General features: G+C 47.0%; 1 long non-coding RNA gene across 1 annotated transcript; it reads left to right on the top strand.

Moving 5' to 3' along the window:
- The first annotated feature begins 7169 nt into the window (after nt 1–7169).
- Nucleotides 7170–8156, top strand: LOC139704668 (uncharacterized). Its single transcript, XR_011706550.1, has 3 exons — nt 7170–7609; nt 7719–7799; nt 7923–8156. It is a non-coding gene; the product is annotated as an uncharacterized lncRNA (long non-coding RNA).
- The last annotated feature ends 8314 nt before the right edge of the window (nt 8157–16470 follow it).

Here is a 16470-nt window from a genome sequence, read left to right on the forward strand (position 1 = left end):
GATACACCCTCTGCCCTGAGGGGAGGCACACAGGCATAATCCAGCAGGTCTGGCAGTACAGTGAAGTGCCCAGGTGGAGGTGCGCACAGGAGGGACCTCGAATCACAGCAGTATGGAAGACTTTCCCAAGGAGGTGGCTCTTAAGTCTGGAAGGATGAGGAAGCTGTTCTGGGTGGGGAGTGGGGGCAGTATATGTGCGGATCTGAAGGTGTTTGTTCCAAGAGCTTCTGGTTGCTGGCTGGTCACTGTGGCTGGTGCTCAGAGCTGGAGAAGGGAGTTGCCAGAGGGGAGCTAGGCGGGCAGGTCCTTTAGGGCCTTGAAAAGACCTAAGGGGTTCAGGTATTCCCAGAGCAGCTCCCACCCCACCTGAGCCTGTCCTCTGCCTGCTGAGGCAGGTGAGATCCTGAACGAAACTTGCCCCATTCCTTCCTGGGCTGTGAGCTGAGAACCTCTGGGCAGTTGCCCTATCACCACTGTAATACCCTGGGAGTCAGCAGACAGACAGACAGACAGACAGGGCCGATGACAGCCAGGGGCAGGTGGGCAGCAGGGGCTGGAGGAGGAACCGCAGAGGACTCCCACACACCTGTTGAAGGAAGGCTTTCATGCAGTCTCTGATGACTGGCTGGCCCAACCATCAGGTGCCATTCAGGGTGAAACAGGCCTTCTGGAATTTTCTTACTCCTGTGACTAAGTAGGCTTCCAATTCCCTCCTCCTGTCATAAACCCTCAAACCTCTTTGTCTTAGCTAATCCCCTGCCAGGCCTGCTTCCCTTTGGAAAATGGGAAATGGCGTGACCGTGTGGAGGAGTGCTCCGGGTGCCTGGGTAGAGCCGAGTGTGCGTGACAGTGTCTCATAGTTGAGTGAGGAAGTAAATACATGGGAGTGGGGTGTTCGCAAGACTCACATGCCTTCGGTTTGCATCTGGAGAACATGTACATGTCTGCACAGGAGAGTGTGGCAGGGGTGTTTATGGACACAGGAGACATGAGGCATGCGTGTGCGCACGCATGCAATGTGTGCTGTGCGTGTGTGCGACTCTGCCACCCCAGAACCATGACTGTCTTTGGAGGAGAGAAGTTGCTGGGCTGGGATACCTAGATTCACCAAAGCAATAAACACCAAGCTATCCTCAATGACCTCTCCTTTCCCATCCATTCTCTACCCAGCAGCCAATGCGAGTTCTTAAAAATGCACATCAGATCATGTCACTCCTGGGCTGCAAACCCCTCCTGTGCTTACCATGGCATTTGGAACAAATCAAACTTTTTGTTGTTGTTGTTATTGTTCTAGGGATTAAACCGGGAGGTACTTACCACTGAGCTACAGCCCCAGTCCTTTTTATTTTTTATTTCAAGGCAAGGTCTCACGAAGTTGGTTAGGGTCTCTAAATTGATGAGGTTGGCCTCGAACTTGTGATCCTCCTGCTTCAGCTTCCTGAGCCGCTGGGATTACAGACCTGTGCCACGACGCCCCGCTCAAATTTTGACTGGCCTACACCACATGCCCCAACTCCAACCTTGACACTTTGTGACTTGATCTCCTTTCACTCCTTGGGCACCTCCGGCCTCAGTCATAGCCCAGAACCTGCACACCCACCATCCCCTCTCTTGGTCCCCTTTGCTATCCTGGCTCCGGATATCAGTCCAACATAATGACATTATCCATGAGGCCTTCCCTGGCTGCTTTAGTTAGCTTTTTTTTTTTTTTTTTTTTTTGTCACTGTGACCAACGTACCTGACAAGAACAACTTAGAGAAGGAAAAGTTTCTTTGGGGCTCACAGTTTCAGAGGTCCACAGGTGGGCATCTCCATTGCTCTGGGCCCAAGGGAGGCCGCACATCATGGCTAAAGGGAAGCTGCTTAGCGCATGGCAGGGTTAGGAAGCAGAGAGAGATAAGGGGGAAATGGCCACTGGGAGAGGCACCCTTCTAGGACACACCCCCAGTGACCCACCTCCTCCAGCCACGCCCCACCTGCCTGCAGTAACCACATTGTCAGTCTATGTGAACTCTCATGAAACAACCGTTATATTGTATTTTATTATTTTTGTTTTGTTTTTTGATACCGGGGATTTAACCCAGGGCACTTTACGAGCTACATCCCTAGCCCTTTTTATTTTTTATTTTGAGACAGGACCTCACTAATTTGCTGAGGCTGGCCTCAAACTTGGGATCCTCCTGTCTCAGCCACAGCGCCTGCCTGTAATCTGATCATTTTACCAGTGAATATCCCTGCATTAACAGAAGATTTGGGGGTGGGAGATACGTCCTATCCAAACTAGAACACTGGTCGCCCAATTTAAATGGGTCCTCCACTCCCCTTCCCTTTGACTACGTCTGTTGGTCTGAAGCAGACACTGAGACAGTTAGGAGTGCGTTCAGTTTGGTAGGGAGAGTGAAAATAAAACAGGGAGATAAGGGCACAGTGGTGCATCCCTATAATGCCAGGTTTTTGTGAGGCTGAGGCAGGAGAATCACAAGTTCAAGGACAGCCTCAGCAACTTTTCGAAGCCCTAAGCAACTTAGTGAGACCCTGTCTTAGAATAAAAATTAAGAACGATTAGGATGTGGTAAAACACACTTGCAAAGCACCCTTGCATTAAATCTTAAAAAAAAAAAGAAGAAGAATAAATAAAAAGTAAGTAAAAGACCTGAATGAACACATCACCAAAGGAGATGTGCAAGTAGCAAGTAAGCATCTGAAACGATGTTCAACCTGGTGTCATTAGGGAATTACAAATTAAAACAACACTGTAACTGGGCACAGTGGAGGCTGAGGCAGGAGGATCATGAGTTCAAAGCCAGCCTAAACAACTTATTGAGACCTTAAGGACTTACCAACATTCTTTCTCAAAATGAAAAATAACAAGGGCCGGGGATGTGGCTCAGGGGTTTAGCACCCCTGGGCTCAATCCGTGGATCCAGAAAAAACACCACCACAACAACATTGGAGCTTTGGAGCGAGGTGTGTAGCTCAGTGGTAGAGCTCATGTAAGAGGCCCTGTGCTCAATCCCTAGTACTAAAATAAAAAACAAACAACAAGAATATTGAGATACCACCATGCATCTATCAGAATGGCTGAAACCCAGAACCTAACAACACCAAATGCTGGCGAGGATGAGGAGCAACAGGAACTCTCCCTCATTGCTGGCGAGAATGTAAAATGGTAGCACCACCGTGGGAGACAGTTGGGCAGCTTCTTATAAAACTAGACATACTCTACTACAGAATCCCACCACGGAACATTCTTGGTATTTGCCGACATCAATCAAAAACTTAAGTCCCTACAAAAACCTGCCCACGGACATGTATGGTAATTCACAAAACATGGAAGCAATCCAGATGTCCTTCAGTGGGTGGATGAATAAATAAACAATGATACAGCCAGACAATGAAATCGTATTCAGCGCCAAAGGAAAGGAAGGATTAAGTTATGGAATATGAAGGAAACTTCAGTGCATCTGACTCAGTGAGATGAGCCAATCTGATAAGGCTACACTTGGTATCACTCCAAGTACACGACACTCTAGAAGAGGTCGAACCGTGGAGTCAGTAAAAAGATCAGTGGATGCCAGGGGTTTGGAGGTCTATCAATAATCAGAGATATGTCACTGCTCTGAAGGACGCTGCAATGGCCCTGTGTCATTGTGCATTTGCCTAAACCCATGGAATATACATACAGCCCCAAGAGTGAGCCTAATGTAAACCATGGACTTTGGGTACCGATGATGTGTTCCTGAATGATGATGATGATTAAGATGATAATAACATAAAGGGCTGAAGATGAAGCTCAGTGGTAAAGTGCCCCTGGGTTCAATCCCCAGGACCAAAAAAAAAAAAAGGAAGAAGGACAGAAAAACAAACAGTTTACTTGGGACATTCTTCCTGGTCTGCCCGCCCCTCTCTCCCATCCTGGTTCTTTCTCTCTGCTGCCCAAGTGTTCTGACCACCCCACAGGGGAATGTGTTTACTGGGGCGTCTGCCTGCTTTCCTCTTCTTCGTGGTTTGCTGGATCCTTTGTTAAAGATTTTCCAGTTTAGGGGCCAGCCTGGCTGGAAGCTTCTGGATCTCCGGTTCCTCTGCCAATCTTGTAGCCACCCACCCCCCCAGCTTCCTGCCAGCCCACTGATCTTCTAGAAAGAATTTCATAAACAAATGACAGCCCTGAGCTGCTCTGCAAGTACTGTCCTGGTATAAACGTGTATTCTGACACCCAATGGAGGAGAAGAAAATTCAAGATTGGGGAGAGAAGAAAATCCTGGATAACTCATTAACATCACCTCCAACCAGGCTTAATCTGGCCTCCTTTGGAGTGAGTCTGAAGTGAGAGGAAAAACATCTTCCCTCCTCACCCTCCAAGGGAGAGAGCTGTCATGCAGAACAGACTTGAGGGGAGCCCACCGACTGTGAGCCCCACTTCCATTTCCCAGGCCTTGATTAAGACTTTTAGAGGCATTAAGCTCTGAAAAGATTGGGCATCTCCACCCCAAGGAGAAGTGCAAAAATATAATCAAATATAAGCTACAAATAAATGTGAGGGAGCCCTTCAACACTTTGCATGATTCCAAGATGACCACTTTGAAATCTTTCAGTTTTTGAAATATGTAATATGAAATTCTTTTTTTTTTAAAGAGAGAGAGAGAGAGAATTTTTAATATTTATTTTTTAGTTCTCGGCGGACACAACATCTTTGTATGTGGTGCTGAGGATCGAACCCGGGCCGCACGCATGCCAGGCGAGCACGCTACCGCTTGAGCCACATCTCCAACCCCACAATATGAAATTCTTAGATGGGTTTCTCCTTCTTTGCTGATTTCCTTGTGTGGATTTGTTTTGCACGTTGCTCCTATTTGTAATCAGCTCACACCCCCAGCTGGTCTTCCTGCCTAGTGCTGGGCTGTGGTAGAATCATTTCTGAGCTGACCTTGTCCAGGTGGCTCTGAGCTAAAGGGTCCCTCCATGAAACAGGGTCACTGACTCAAGTTCTTTCTCACCAAGACTGTGCTTCATCCTCCAAGGCACACCAACTCCAGGCTGATCAGGGACAAGATGAGCAGGGAGGCGGGGGGACAGAGTCCTGTATAGGCATTAGTCCTTGGGCTAGGGTAGTTCAGCTTAGGAAATCAAACTCGAATCAAATTGATTGCTTCTGGGATCCCTGTTGTAAGCTAAAGGCAATTTAGGCTGGAGTGGGTGGCCCAGCATGGGGTCTTATCATCAGGGGCCTGGGTCTCTTCTGACCTAGGGTGGCCGAGAGGGTGGAACAGAGTGGTCAAGAATCCACTTTGGAACTGACCAACCATTAAGGTACATTGCCTCCTATAAGTGTTAGAGGGTCACCCCTGCACTATAGATGGGTAAACTGAGGCCAAGTTCACCTGCACAAAGATGGAAGAGTGGGGTCTGCTAAGGGGGTCAGTGTTGAGATGTGGCTCAAAGTAACCTGCAGGGACCACAACCTGGAGCCCCCTTCTCATGTTTTATCATCTCCTGGAGCTTCTGATGCTAGAGTGAAAGGCGAGAAGCCTCTGGACATCAATATCATCACTGCACGTTTGGTCCTACTATGTGCTGGGCGTTCAGGTAAATGCTTCAAATTTGTCATCTCATCTACACAGCATCCCTGCAAGGTGGGCAGTTTTTTCTTTCTTTCTTTTTGGTACTGGGGATTGAACCCAGAGGGGCTCAAGCCACATCTCAGCCCTTTTTTGTATTTTATTTAGAGACAGGGGTCTCACTGAATTGCTTTGGTCCTCACTAAGTTGCTGAGGCTGGCTCTGAGCTCTCGATTCTCCTGCCTCAGCCTCCTGAGCTGCTGGGATTTGCCCAGAGTAGGGGCTTGCTGGGGACTTCTTACCCGCTGGAAGAGAAGCTTCATGAGAGCAAAGCAAGTCCGACTCGTGGCTGTAACCCCAGTCACAGAACCTAACACAGTGACTGTTGTATTGTCAGCGAGCAGTGGATATCTAGCAAGTGAATAAATCAAGGAACGATGGATCGACTTCTTTTGGACCCAAATCTTTGCTCTTTCCTGGTGTCTCCCAGTCCAGGTGGCTCTGAGCTAAAAGCAGGAGCCCTGGGAACTTCCTGGTGGAAAAGGCACCCTGGGGCAGAGCTGGCTGGAGCTGCCTGGGGAAGAGACTGCAGCAGAGCCCAGGCCGCCTGGCCTCTGCTGATTCAGGGAACCCCTGCCCTCAGCCCTGCCCAGCACACCTGGTGGTTATGTGGAGTCCCAGACCATACCGGGAGGGTTTCACTTTCACCACAGAATCAGCATAGGGGCTGTACATCTAGTCATTCAGAAGATCCTGCTGGCCTCACTTATCCTCAAACCTTCTGTTGCCATGGCAACCGGCCTCCATCAAACCAGAGCTTGCTGAGGGCATCCCAGTTAACCCCTTCCTGTACAGCAGGGCCCTCAATATTCTTGTCCATAGGGCCTGGATGCTGATGCCCAAGCCAAGAGACAGTGGCACAGGAGCCACCAGACAGAGGAAGGGTGGGGTTGTGGGCAGTGCAGGCTGGGGAGGTCAAGGTTGAACAGGGTTGAATCTTTGGGTCAGCTCTGCAAACTCAGATATGCCTGGAAGCCTTTCCAGCCTCAGTTTGCTTTCTTGCAGGGTGGACACAACAGTGTGCCCGCTCACTGTGCTGCTCACGGGTGGGACGTGGATGGCATGGTGACAGATCTGAGGAGCTGGTGGCACACAGCTAACGCCAGTTTCTGGAGGCCAGGTTCAGGGTATCCACACAGGAGGAGCTGGGTGACACACTGTTATGCAGGGGCCCCACATGTCAGGGGACAGCTCACCAGTCCTAGACACACAGAGTGATTCATCTGGAAAAAAGGAAGCCCACAACCACTCAGACTGTCCCAAGCCTGGAGGTTGCCCAGAGAGAACCCTTCAAACAGCCCATTCATTCCACCTTGAACTCAGCCGGCTCCAGTCCCACAGGGCTCTGGACTTTCAAAGTGAGAGGTTTGACTTGAATATTCAAGTCAGGCTGCAGGAGGCTGGTGGAGAAGGGGAGGCCTCCGATAAGTCTGAGGGGAGAAGGTGGGACTGGGCCTGGGTTATCAGAACTCACTAGCAGCCTGTGGGGTGTGCTGGGCCCTATCCATGCCAACTCCTCTCAACTCCAATTGAGCAAAAAGACCCCTGGGGGATGTGAGGGTAGAGTCAACCAGAAAAGGTAGCAGTAAAGTCCCACTCCCCAGTTTACTGAGGGAGCGCAGGGTTCAGAGGAATGAAGGCCAATAAGGTCACATTCCTCACCTGCTGCTTAGAGGGGTAGGATGGCTCCCCCTGCTCTGGGCACAAGGACCCAAGTCCTGGCTGGACCTATAGACCTCCAGGTCCTGGCCCCTGCCCACCTCTCGGCTCACTTTGCATGTCTAGGCCCAGCTACTCAGTCTTTGTTTTTTTGGGCACCAGGGATTGAACTCAGGGGTGCTTAACCACTGAGCCACATCCCCAGCCCTATTTTGTATCTTATTTAGAGACAGGGTCCCACTGAGTTGCTTAGGGCCTGGCTGAATTGCTGAGGATGGCTCTGAACTTGGAATCCTCCTGCCTCAGCCTCCTGAGCGACTGGAATTACAGGCGTGTGCCACTGCCCCCCCCCCCCCCCCCCCGTCCCCAGGGGGGTGGGGGGTGGGGCAGTCTTTCTTTATTATTGTTTTCTAAATGAATTGTGCTTTCTCCATCCACAAGGCTTCTGCACACAATGGATCACCTCTACCTGAAGGGGCCATGCACTCTCTTCCCAAGTTCAGTTACTGCAACTCCTTCATTGTAAGTTACTTAGGAAACACTGAACTGTCGATTTTGAAATAATGTCAGAATACATAAAAGTTGCAAAAAAAAATCATACAAATAATCCCCGTCTTCCCTTTGCTCGTTTTCCCTGAACGTTAGCCTTTTACCCTGCTTGCGTCCGCGCTGGTTGCTGGGTTCCTTCCCAACTCCCTCTTCATGGACTTTGCGATGCCAGTGTGAAATTGGCCGTGGACAAGAGCACCCCAGAAATAATTGGTATCTGGACTTTTTCCCCTTGAGAGTTGATTCTTGGGCTGGGGATATGGCTCAAGCGGTAATGCGCTCGCCTGGCATTCGTGGGGCGCTGGGTTCGATCCTCAGCACCACATGAAAATAAAGATGTTGTGTCCACCGAAAACTAATAAATAAATATTAAAAAAAGAAAGAGTTGATTCTTAAACAGTTTTAGCATATTACCATTTTATCCATCTCCCTCTTCTCTCTCTCTCTCTATTTTTTCAGTGCTGAAGATTGAACCCAGGCCCTCATGCATGCTAGGCAAGCAGTCTACCACTGAGCCACTCTCCTCCTCTTTTCTCTCTTTTTAATCAACCTTTTCTCTTTATATGTACAGGAAGTAGGTGTGTACATTTACTTTTTTTTTTCTGAACTGATTGAGAGTAGGTGACATATATGTCTCTTTATCCTTAAATATTTCTATGTGCATTTCTAAAAAAAAAAAAAAAAAAAAAAAAACAAGGTCATTCACTTACATAATAACCACAGTATGTTTATCCAAATCAGAAAATTATCAAGGCTACCGTTCTATTGTTTGATGTACAGACATTTTTCAAATGCCTCCAACTATCCTACTAAAGTCCTTTATAGTAAAAGAAGAAACTTTCTCTGGTCCAGTGCCCAGTGCAAGCCTACATATTGTATTTAGTTGCCATGTCTCTTCAATATCCTTTAGTCTAGTATTATTCAGTCTTTCCTTGTCGTTCATGACCTTGAAATTTCTTTAGGGGACAGACCACTGATTTTGAGGAATATACTTCAGGTGGGTCTGTCTGGTGTTCCTGCTTGGTTAGATTCAGGTCCTGTAGATTTGGAGGTCAGGGATAGCACACAGATGCTGTCGTGGCCATCTCAGGGCATCCCATGGAGGGACACATTATTGTCCCATTACTGGTATGAACTTGGATCACTCCATGTTTGCTACTTTTCTCAGAATCCAGATTTGATTTTCCTCACTTTGTCATCAGCAGATTTCTTTGGGGAGATATTTCGAGATATGAAAATGTCTTGTTTCCTATCACCCATTACATGTTGAATATCCCTTATCCAAAATGCTTGGGACCAGAAGTGTTTTAAATTTGGGAGTTTTAAGAATTTTGGAATATTCATATTGACTTTACTGACTGAACATCTCTAATCTGAAAATCCAAAATCTGACATGCTTCAAAATTCAAAGTTTTTTGAACACTGACATAACACTCAAAAAGTTCAGGTCTTGGGTAGAACATTTCAGATACTGGATTTTCAGATTAGGAATGCTCAACCTGTAGTTGCAGCCTCCATTGATTAATTTTGCCTGAAATGATTAATATTATGGTGATAGTCAAGCAATTATTTTATTTATTTTTGGTACTGGGGATTGAACCCAGGGACAGTTAACCTCTCAGTCACTTCCCCACCCCCTTTTTTAATTTTTATTTTTTTGTAGTGGTACATGAACAGCATGCCTTTATTTTATTTGTTTCATTTTTATGTGGTGCTAAGGATCGAACCCAGTACCTCACACATGCTAGACAAGTGCTCTGCCTTTGAGCTACGGCCCCAGCACCCCCAGCCCTTTTTATATTTTATTTTATTTTAATATTTTTAGTTGTAGATAGACACAATACCTTTATTTATTTATTTTTTATGTGGTACTGAGGATCGAACCCAGGGCCTCACACATGCAAGGCAAGTGCTCTACCACTGAGCCACAACCCCAGCCTCTTATATTTTATTTTGAGACAGGGTCTTAACTAAATTGCTTAGGGCCTTGCTGAATTGCTGGGGGTGGCTTTGAACTTGTGATCCTCCTGCCTCAGCCTCCTGAACTGCTAGGATTACAGGCGCGCACCACTGTGCCCAGCCTTCAATGATGAGTTGAAATTTTTGGGTTTTTTAATTAAATTTATTTATTTATTCTAATTTGTTATATATGACAGCAAAGTGTAAAAATTCTGTTATTATTTCTGCATTCTACATTAAAGAAGAGCTTCTTTCCTTCCCCATTTATTGTTGTTGTTGGATGGATTTTTTTACTTCTTTATTTGTGGTGCTGGGTTGAAACCTAGGGTCTCAAGCATGCTCGGCAAAGGCTCTACCACTGAGCTGCATCCCCAGACCCCAAACATTGTTTATTCATTCTTTTATTTAAATCAAAAGAGATCCATGGATTCTTATATAATTCTTTGAGTTATAATCTGTCATTCTCATTATTTACTTCGTATAAATAAGGCCAAATTTGTCCAGGGAAACACAGTTATGCTGGCTCCTGTACCTATTGACAACTCCCCATTTATCTAATTTATTTTTTATTTATTTGTTTGTTTGGTTTTGGTCCTGTGAGTTGAGCCAGGATCTTTCTTTTTTAATATACCTTTATTTGTATTTATCTATTTTTTTTTAATGTGGTGCTGATGATTGAACCCAGGGCCTCACGCATGTGAGGCAAGCGCTCTACCACTGACCCCACAACCCCAGCCTGAGCCCAGGATCTTGCACATGCTAGGCAAGTACTCTACCACTGAGCTACAACCACAGCCCTTTAAAAATTTAATTTAATTAATTTATTTTGCAGTCCTGGGATTGAACCCAGCGGTGCTCTCCCCCTGAGTTACATTTCCAGCCCTTTTTACTTTTTTATTTTGAGACTGTCTCAGTAAGTTGCCAAGGCTGGCCTTGCACTTGTGATCCTCCTGTCTTAACCTCCAGGGTAACTGGGATTACAGGTGTGAACTACCACACCTGGCTTATTTTATTTGTTGTTATTATTATTATTATCATTTTTAGCACATCCTCGTTTTCTGGCACAACCAGATAGTCCAGGTTTGTCTTGTTCTTTCTCTGAGCTGGCTCTAGAATTAGCTGTTTCCCACAAGGCCCTGGTTCCTTTGTGTGAAGAGTGGTATTTAGAAACGAAGATCTGGGAGCCAGGGATGCTCCCTGCCTCTGGTCAAGGTGCACCTTTTAAATTTCTGACAACAGGCTGCATTTCACAATCATGGCTGTCGAACAAGCCCTTCAGTTTGGCATTTAGCTCTCCTTCTGGCCGTTCTACTCAACCAGGAGCTGAGCCCATCATGAACACTCAGCCAGGACTCCTTCTCACCCTTCTTTCCAAGCCAGCCTACGAGACCCTTTTGTCCTGTCTTCCCTCTCCACTGGACCAGCGCCTAGAAGTCCATCGGCCACAGACTGGAACTTCCAGCAGGCCAGCCTGTGCAGGGCAAGGTGGACTTCTCTTGGATTTTACCACCCTCTTCTCATCTCTGCCGTTACAGGTCCTTCTTTGTTTTAAGTAGGAAATTTAAAACAAAGCCCTTCCTGGGCTGAAGGAAATCTAAGAGAGCTCTTTCAGAAAGCACAAAATAACATTTCTACATGCAAGAAGTCTCTGTGTCATGGTTAATTGGATGAGTTTTCCTTTCTCAGTGTTATCTATAATAATAGTGTGGTACAGGGTGTGGTGGTGCATGCCCGAGATCCTAGCGACTCAACTCAAGGCTAAAGCAGGAAGATGGAAAGTTCAAGGTCGAACTGGGTAACTTGGTGGGACCCTGTCTCAAAAGTTTAAAAAAAAAAAGGGCTGGGTTCAATCCGCAATCGCCAATAAATAAACAAATAAATAAAATAATGTGAATAATCAATAGCATTTAGATTTGATGAAATGAATAACAACTAGTTATCCTTCAAAACTGAGCTCAGTGGTAGAGTGCTTCCTAGCATGCACAAGGCCCTGGGTTCAATCCCTACTAGCACAAAAACAAAACACCAAACAAAACTAGTTGGGCCAGGGGGTACATGCCTATAATCCCAGTGACTCCAGAGGCTGAGGCAGGAGGATTGCAAGTTTGAGGCCAGCCTCAGAAATTTAGTGAGATCCATGGCAACTTAGCAAGACCCTGTCCCGTAATAAAAAAGAAAAAGGACTGGGGATGTAGCTCAGTGGTAAAGTGCCTCTGGGTTCAAATCCCAGGATAAAACTGGATTCAAACCACTTACCTCCTAAATTCTTTTCCAGCATAACACTCAACATAATTGGGCACTATGTTGTTTTTTTATCTACATCTAAAGAAGCTAAAATTAAGAGTAAAGGTGTTATATAGTCCAATTTTCCCTACCTTAAATAATGGAAATAAGTTCTTATTACTTTGTTACAGAATTACGAACTACTCAGGTGAGGGTTATGGCACAGTGGTAGAGCACTCACTTAGTACGTGCAAGGCCCTGGGTTCGATTCTCAGCACCACATAAAAATAAATAAATAAAATCAAGGTTAAAAAAAAAAGACATTACTCATGGAGAGTGGGAAAAACATGTATTATTGACCTGTTAGGCTCATATAATACACAGAAAATGTTGGGGGTAAAAGAATAAACATATTTAAGGCAAAATATTCTAAAACAAAGTTCTAAATTGACTGCTATTACTGAATTAATCTCAAGTTAACATGAGATGTGGCTTACTTATGACAAAATAAATAACACTAGTCAAAAAGTAAGAAAAAAGGCTGGAGATGTGGCTCAAGCAGTAGCGCGCTCGCCTGGCATGCGTGTGGCCCGGGTTCGATCCTCAGCACCACATGCAAACAAAGATGTTGTGTCTGCCGAAAACTAAAAAATAAATATTAAAAAAAAAATTCTCTCTCTAAAAAAAAATAGTATCTCTCCATCCATTATATAACTTCATTTAATTAAAAAAAAAAGAAAAAGAAAAAAAAAACTTGGGATTAGAGAATTCAAAGATTTATCCCATTTCTCAGTTCTGCAGCATCATAAAAAACAAAAACCAAACCAAACAAAAAACCCTCCAGTGATTCCTGAAACAAACACCCAAACAACACTCAACATAATTGGTAGCATAGATTTGGGGGTCACTATTGGCTCATATTTGCCTGAATGCCACATGGGTGCACACCAATGTCTCCATTTTGAATTCATTCCTGCATCTTCAAAGCCTGATGAAGGTAGATGCTCAATAAAGATTTGTGAAAGGAAATGACTGACTCAGTTAATCTTCACAAGGAGCCTGCAAGCAGAGATGCCTTTCCCGGCTTTACAAATGCAGAAACTGAGGTTCTCAGAGCCAGAGTTGTCCAACGTTGGACCGATGCGTGGTAGAATCAAGATTCAAATTCAGATACATCAGATGGCAACATTCGTGCAGTGTTTCCTCAGAAGACATGGCTTTAGGAGAGAATCAAATTGAGTTTTTAGTCCCATGATGAGTTTAGTCCCCAAAGGAGGTCTACATTCTTAGAAATTGGGACACAGCACTAATATGATTCAGGAAAGGGCACAGAACAGGGCAGGTGCTGCAAAACCAGCTCGTCCTTTCCCACACTCCCATGGGGGAGCCCTGGACTGCCCTGCCCCCTCGTGAAAGGCCAGGCAGAGGCCAATCCGACTCAGACACAAGCAGCTGGCCTGGCCCTGCCAGACCCCTACATGGACCCACCCCTAACTTTGTCTGACAGGCTCTGGGCCCCTCCACGATTTTTTCTTTTTGTTTTTGTTTTGGTATGGGGGATTGAACTCAGGGGCAGTTGGTCACTGTGCCACATCCCCAGCCCTAATTTGTATTTTATTTAGAGACAGGGTCTCACTGAGTTGCTTAGCACCTTGCTTTTGCTGAGGCTGGCTTTGAACTTGTGATCCTCCTGCCTCAGCCTCCTGAGCCGCTGAGATTACAGGTGCGCCACTACACCAGCCCCTCCATGGTTGTTTCTGAGGCCAGGAGCACACCTCTCAAGGGCTTCGTCTTCCCACCCTAGCTGCCTCCTGCACATGCGCAACCGCTGGGCAGAGCTGCCATTACTACTTCTGCTTCAAAGGTAAGGAAACTGAGTCTCGAAGGTCTTCAACTCACCAGAGGCTAAGACTCTCATTTTCTCCAGCTGTACAATGGCAGGATCAGATTTGGTGGTGACACAGGCTTGTCCAGCTCTCCAACTTCATTTTGATGGCCAGTGGCCACCTCCTTCGTTACCACCCCACCCAACCACAGGGCTTTCCTGCCCTCTTCCAGGGGAAAGGACATTTTAGGGGCTTCCTACTGAACTGGCTGAGTCAAACACAATCCTCATTCATGTTCCAAAGACTTTGATTGGGTCACCACCTGATCTGTACCCAGTCTGGGCCAGGCAGCCAGGTTGCAGATGATTTGAGAAGCATTAAGATCATCTTGGTTTTTTTTTTTTGTAACAGAAAAGCCACACATCCAGATACTTCACACTTACACACACTGGTGGGTGCCAAGTATTCATACCTCCCCACCCTGTGAAGTAAGCATGGTTATCTCCCCATTTGCAGATGGGAACACAGACAGAGGGAGGTTAGCAACTAGCCCAAGGTCAAGATCTGGAATTTGAACTTAATTTTATTTTTTAGTACTGGGGATTGAATCCAGAGATGCTCTGCCACTGAACCCCATCCCTAGCCTTCTTTATTTTGAGACAGGATCCTGACTAACTAGCTTAGGGTCTTGCTAAATTGCTGAGGCTAGCCTCGAACTTATGAGCCTTCCTGCCTCAGCCTCCTGAGTTGCTGGGATCACAGGCTTGTGAACCACCTGGCTGGAATCTGATCATCTTGAATGCAGCCATTGCATTGCAGGGCCTCAAATTCCACCCTTGGCAGCCCACACCCTTCCTCCCTCCCTCCTTCCCTTCCCTTGAATCTCAATCTCTCTCTCTCTCTCTCTCTCTCAACAGGAATAGGAATACACGGAATTCATGACTTGCCTAAGGTGTGGCAGTATTAGACTCCTGTCCGTGCTCTCTTTTGGAGCTCAAAATCTGCAGACAGGAGCCTGGACACACCTGGACCCTCCGTGTGAAGGTGGGCGAGGTGTGAAGGGGCGGGGGAGGCCAAGCCGCAGACCCCTCTGGATGTACCCGCTGATTCTGAATCTCCTGCAGAGGCAGGGAAGGGGTAGAGGAGCTAGAAGGGGTGAACAAGGCCTTTCTCCTCCTCATACATCTTCCACCCCCACTGCTGCCTCGGTGCTGGGCACTGGGGACGCGGCCCCCTGTGGAGGATGTGGGTGAGGATGAGTGGGGGGATCTCAAAATGAGAAGAAAACCACACTGACTTAGAAATGGGGCTGTGCAGGGGCCCAGCTTGTCCCAGTGAATATATCTGGGGTCTGTCTTCTGAGGTGTGATTGAAGGCTGTCCCTTTGGTAAGCAGAAGGTTGGAAAGGCCTGAGGATGGGCAGGAGGGGAATGTGCTCAGTACTTACTGCCTGTCCCCTCCCCCTGGTGGATCTACTCCTTCGGAGGAGGTGGTTGCTGATGGGGGTGGGGGCACCGTTCCCTGGTGGGGCAGAATCTGGCTCAAGATTAGACCTCAGCCTGATGGTCTCCATCTGGCCCTGTCCCCTTCCCTTCACCCACTAGGGCCAGCCTCTGGTCTCCAGATCCTCACAGGTGAGAGGGGTACAAGGGACTGCAAAATGTCTGCAGGTGCTCGGACATGCCTGGGGTTCCAGGTGAGGTGAAATGCCAAGGGCAGTGTGCAGCCTGCGCTCCCTAGGAGGCTAGGACCCTCCAGTTCGGGTGTGGCATTAAAGTAAACTCTTTTCACCCCGCTTAGGACACAAGAATACAGGCTCACAGAGTGTGAATACACTCCCGCAGTCTGATTCGCTTCAGTGAGCATGCTCAAGCAGTCCCAGCCAAGCCATGGTCACACTTGCACTAGTATACCTCGTGCGAGCGCGCGCGCGCGCGCACACACACACACACACACACACACAGTTGTTCTGCCTTTCCAGCTTTCTAACACAGGCACCAACAAGAAGATCATGTATCAACATGATCATGTATGTTCATGTCCCTTAAAATTGGTATATTGAAATACCAAAGTGATGGTATTAGGAGGTGGGGACTTCTGAAAAGTCATTAGGTCACAGGGGCAGAGTCCTGATGAGTGGGATTAGGACCCTTATAAAATAGGCCCAAGATGCGGGACCCAGGGACCTGCACACCTGTCATCTCAGCGACTGGGGAGGCTGAGGCAGGAGGATTGCAAGTTCATAGGCCAGCCTCAGCAAGCTAGCAAGATGCTGTTGCAAAACAAAATTTTGAAAAGGGGCTGGAGAAGTGGTTTAGTAGCCAAGCACCTCTGGTTCAATCCCCAGTACCACAAAATAAATAAATTAATGAATTGATTAAAATAAGGCCAAAGGACTGAATTCTTAACCTTTCTACCATCTGAAGAAGCAGCAATGACCTGGAAAGTTGGCCATTGCCAGAAATTGAGTCTGCCAGGACCCTGACCTGGGACTTCCCAGCCTCCAAAACGGCGAGAACTTCCTGTTGTCTATAAGCCACCCAGTCCCCTGTGGAGAGAGTCAGAGCTTCATTACACCTGGTCCTTTCTTGCCGGGGTAGGGGTGCCCTGAAGAGAAATTGCCCCATGGCAGAGCC

Source organism: Marmota flaviventris, chromosome 2, assembly GCF_047511675.1.
Source record: "Marmota flaviventris isolate mMarFla1 chromosome 2, mMarFla1.hap1, whole genome shotgun sequence".
In the NCBI taxonomy this organism is placed as follows: domain Eukaryota; kingdom Metazoa; phylum Chordata; class Mammalia; order Rodentia; family Sciuridae; genus Marmota; species Marmota flaviventris.